Genomic DNA, 5431 nt, shown 5'->3' on the forward strand with positions numbered 1-5431 from the left:
GAAGCCGCCTGCAGCCTGGTCACCCCCAAAGCCACCCAGACTGGTCACCCCCGAAGCCGCCTGCAGCCCGGTCACCCCCGAAGCCGCCTGCAGCCCGGTCACCCCCGAAGCCGCCGTCATCTGTCCACACCGGCACCTCCCGGGGCTGCGGCCCCCCAGCCCGTAACCCCAGGTCAACGTGCCAGCAACCCCAAGCGGCTTCTGGGGAGCAGCCCGGCCGGCCGCCCGCAGGCCAGCCGTGTCTGGGTGCCCCCGGCGCACCCCAGCAGGAGGAACGGTCAGTGAGCCCGCCGGGCCCTTCCCGGCCCTTTCCCAAGGGCGCCCGGGGGGGGCAGCTCTCCGGGGTTGCCCGGGGCCGCCCCGAGTGGGTGGGCCTTCACCCGCGAGACGCACGGACTCGGGGTCCCCGGTGTCCCCTCGTGGGACCGCACGGTCGGGACCGGGAGACCACTGTGCACGGCGCTCGCTATGCTTTGGCGAAGGCAGAACTTCCCAGAGCCTCACTTTGGGGGGGCCTGAGGACCCCCCGCACACCCTGTGCCAGAAGGAGCCGTGAGGGCCCTGGGGGCCCCCCCAGCCGCGGGGCCTTGGCTGCTTCATAAAATTAGCAAGCGGCAGCGGCAGCAGGGATTTGCATAAATTATCTCATTAATCTTCACAGCAGCCCCGCTGGGGGGCGGGGGGGGGACTGCTATTCTTAGCTCCCCGTTCCCAGCGCTCCCCAGGCTTCAGGGGGAGGGGCTCGATGTGGGGTCACCCGCCTGCAAGGTTGGGGGATGCTGTGTCCTTGCCGGAGAAAGAGCAACCTGGTCCCCCCCACCTGGGGCTGAACGAGATGCTCTGTGCTCTCCGGGGTCCCACGGTCGGGCTCGGGGCGGCTCTGTGTTCCCCACAAGACTCTGTGTCCCCGAGCAGACCGTGGGCCGCTGCAGAAATCGCGGCCATGGCCACAAAACCAGACTCTCGCCCTAGAACGCAGGGGGTGACGGGGAAGGTGGACAAACGCACCCACTAATGAGAAGTCGTTAAGTGCAGGGGCTGCCCTGCACCGTGAAGCCTCAGCACCACGGAGCCGTCACCAGCCACCGCAGATTGAGTCCACCCGCGGCCGGGGAGGGACCTCGGGGCGCGCAGACCCCTCCTGGCTCCCCGCTGCTCCCCCAGCCGTGTCCCCTCTCACTCCCGCACCTCTGGCCCACGCCCCAGCTCCGGTGTGCACCCATATGTAAATCTTCAAAATGCAAGTAAGACTCACCGGAAAGAATAATCCGGAGAGAGTCTAAAAACCGACCTGGAGCCAACATCCTCTACAGTCCGGAGCTCTGTAGTACATTTTGGGAGGCAGCCAGAGTCACAAAACAACCCAGCGGCCCATCTACTGGCACGGGAGCAAGACGACGCGGTGTTTCACGCCGTGGAATATTACTCGGGCCCGAAAAAGGCGAGCGCACCGGCCAAAACCCTCAGGGAGGGTGAACAGCGCGTAAATTCACGCCGGTGAACACCAAGACGGGACAGCCGGAGGGGAGGTGGGGTGAAACGCGGGGCGCAGGGCAGAAGTGGGCGCTTAGGGCCAGCCTGGATGCGGTTCCAGCGTGCAGTGACTGACGGGGACGCAGGAGATGTCAAGCGCGGCAAAGTCAGTAAGAAGAAGAGGAGAGGTGGGAAGGAGCCGTAGGAATCCAGCCGTGGAGGTGAGCAGAAGACAAGGCAAGAGCAAAGTCTGCTCCGGGCGGACACCATCAACGCCGCGAGGGCTAAGTAGCGCGGGGGAAGGCGCCGTCCGAGGGAGGAAACGGGGGTGCGAGAGCCAACGGGAAACTCCGAAGCTAGTCAAGAAAACGCTACGTGACTGACAGGTAGGAACTACGGATCGCTGACGCACTGCGTATTCCGTGTATAGACGACGACTACTGAGGTCAAATTCCAGCTGGGTCTGAGTCTGGAGGGGAGAGGGAAACGGGTGGAGGCGGCGAAACGAGGGAACGGCGAAACGAGGGAACGGCGAAACGAGGGAACGGCGAAACGCCGGAACATCGGCGCGGTCAAATACCGCCTCCGGGAGGAGGCAGCGCTGGAAACACGAGACGTCGACTCGGCGGAAGCCGACAGAAAGTGCGCACAGGGGCACGTCCGTGTGGTTCCGGCCTGTGGGGCGCAGACGGGGATCCCGCGCCCGCGATGGTCGGGGACCCACGTGCAGGGAGACGCGCGGGGCTGGGCCGCGGGAGGCTCCCAGGGATCGCGACAACCTGAGCTGCGTTGACGACGCGGCGTCAAAGATGGGAAAGAAATGAGCCGTGGAAACGAATCCAAACGCCGGGATAATGGAAACGGAATCAATGCAACTAGATGAGAAAATAAGATATGATCGAGAGTACAAATGTGTGAAATAGGACCCGAAACACTGCCAGGCTAATTATCCCAAGGCGAGCGAGTTTATTGAAAAGAGTCGTCATATCAACACATGTCTGGCAAGATTGATCAAGCGAGGGGGAGAAGTGGCGAAAACAAATAATCTCACGGAGAGCGGCATCGCCGAGCCGGTCGCCGAGGGAGCGTCAAATATCCCAACGTACGAATCGTGTTGGAGAAACTGTATAGATTCAGCGGCAAACGTGAGCGCAAATAAACGCGGGGACAGAAGCCAAAGGCGGCTCATGATGTGATCTCCCAACGGCGAGCTTCCTTCTTGGCATTTTGTCCAGGTAACAGCCAGCGGAAGGAAGCAGCCGATCTGTTGGTACCATGAGCTTCCTGCCCATGTCCAAAGCCAAACGGGCCACCCAGCAGCAGGAATCTCAAACTCAAAGCAAATTTAAGTCCAAGGGGTGCGGAATGCAGACTGCTGCGGGGCCGGCCGGCTCGGCACTGGACACAGCCCAGGACCCAAGGAAGGAAGGACGCGGGATGTCCGTCCCATCGCTGAAGTGGACACGGCGCCCGGCAGAGACGGCGGGACGGGCGGGTGTCGGGCCACCGGGCTGTGGAGGAGGAGTGAGTCTCTACGACAGCAAGGAGACGGGAGAGCAAATGCAGGAGGCGCTGGTTGGTCCGAGTCGTACTTTGTTTACCGCAGCAACAGGCAGGTGAACGACAGGACCAAGTGCAGAGATTCTCTAGGTATGTGGGACTGACAGGCGGTAGACGGATCGATAGAGAAAGGAGAGACACATGGACAGATGATGGATGGGTGGATAGGTAGGAAGGTAGGTAGGAAGATGATAGATGGATAGGTAGATGATACCTAGGTGGATTGATAGATGCATAGATGATAGATAGATAAATAGATAGATAGATAGATGGATGGATGGATAGATAGATAGACAGGCAGATAGATAGAAGGTAGATGGATAGATAGATGGATAAAAAGATGATAGATAAATAGGTGGACACATAGATGATAGATGATAGATACATAGATGGATAGATAGTTGGATAGGTAGATAGGTGGATAGATAGATGATAGATGCATAGATGATGGGTAGACAGAGAGATAGATGAATAGATGATAGATAGGTGGATAGATGGATAGATGATAGACAGATAGATAAGTAGATGATAAATAGGTGGATAGATGATAGATACATAGATGGACAGATAGCTGGATAGGTAGAGGATAGATAGATAAATAGGTGGATAGATAGATGATAGATACATAGATGATGGGTAGACAGAGGGATAGATGAGTAGATGATAGATAGGTGGATAGATAGATGGATAGATGATAGACAGATAGGTAGATGATAGATAAATAGGTGGATAGATGTTAGATACGTAGATAGATACATAGATACATAGATGGATAGATAGACGGATAGACAGATAGAAGGTAGATGGATCGGTACATGAAAGATGGATAGATGATAGATGGATACATAGATAGATAGATGGATGGATGGATGGATGGATGGATGGATGGATAGATAGATAGATAGATAGATAGATAGATAGATAGATAGATGGATAGATAGATAGATAGATAGATGGATAGATGGATGGATAGGTAGGGAAAGAGAGAAACTAGATGGAAGAATGGATGGGTGGTGGATGGATGGTTAGATAGACAGATAGATGATAGACAGGTAAAGATGGATGGACAAATGATAGACAGACAGACAGAAGATAGATGAGTAGATGATAGATAGGTGGATAGATAGATGGACAGATAGGGAGAGAGAGAAAGTAGATGGAAAGCTGGAAGGAAGGATGGATGGGTGTGGGTGGATGGTTAGACAGATAGATGACGGATAAAGATGGACGGACAGATGATAGATACATAGGTGGAGAGATGGAGTTGGGCAGGTGGATGACAGATAGATAAATAGGTGGATAGATAGATGATAGATGCATAGATGACGGGTAGACAGACAGACAGACAGAAGACAGACAGGTAGAGGGTAGGTGGATAGGAAGATGATAGGTAAATAGGTGGATAGATGGATGCTAGGTGGGTGGATGGATGGGTAGAGAGATGATGGATGTAGACAGACAGTGAGATATAGATAATAGATGGACCCCATAAATTAATAAATTTACGCACAAATAAATTGATTAATTTAAAAAAAAAGAGCGCAGTGGGTGAGGAAGAGCTGGCTTACGGGCGCGGTGGAGTACTATGCAGCCATGAAAAGTACAGGCGCACGGCCTGTTGCGCTGCGGCGACGCGAATGGCCCTGGACAGAAGGACGTTACGCGCAGGACGTGCAAGGAGAGAGACAGAGAGCGGGCCGGTAACAGGGGGTGCGCTGAAAGCACCCCAAGAAGACCCCCACGTGTGCCGGAGGAACTGGGGGGCAGGAGAAGTCAGAGAGCAACGTGGGGCAGGCGTGAAGCACCGTCCTAAGGGTGCTGCGGCTGGGGGGCCCGGGAGGGGCCTCGGGGGCCGACCACCTGCGCTCGGAGAAACCAGCGCCCCTCCATCTCGGTCCACTGGACGACACCCCACTACGATCCCCAAAGCTTCTGCGAGACCACCCAGGCCTCTGGGGCTCACAGCGGATGGCCCGCGGAACACCAGCCCGGAGCCCCCCAGGCACCTCCCCAGGAGGGTGTGGCGCGGGGCAGAGGCCACAGGAAGAAGGGGGGACCCCACGGACGGGGGGGGCGTCAGCGCCTCGGCCCCGCCGCCTCCAGCCTGCGCCGCGGTGCTAATTGTGCATGAAAAATATATTAAACCTGTAAATCATCTGTGTTTCCCGGCAGCGGGCAGGCAGAGAGCGAGCCCACGACGCCAGCGGCGGCTCCTCTGTCCCCAGCTGACCGGAGGCCACTCGGGGGCCGGGGGAGGGGGGAGGCTTTGCTCTCGAATGCACCCCAAGACCTGTGAAGGCCCCAGGGAGGTCACTGGCTGGCTTTGCTGAGGGGGGACGGTGGCTTCTGCTGCTTTGTTCTGCATGGCGTTATCGATGCACGCAAGAGGTGGGGTGCA

The sequence above is a fragment of the Condylura cristata genome, unplaced genomic scaffold (genome assembly GCF_000260355.1).
Source record: "Condylura cristata isolate star-nosed mole 26May11 unplaced genomic scaffold, ConCri1.0 scaffold00027, whole genome shotgun sequence".
Classification (NCBI taxonomy): domain Eukaryota; kingdom Metazoa; phylum Chordata; class Mammalia; order Eulipotyphla; family Talpidae; genus Condylura; species Condylura cristata.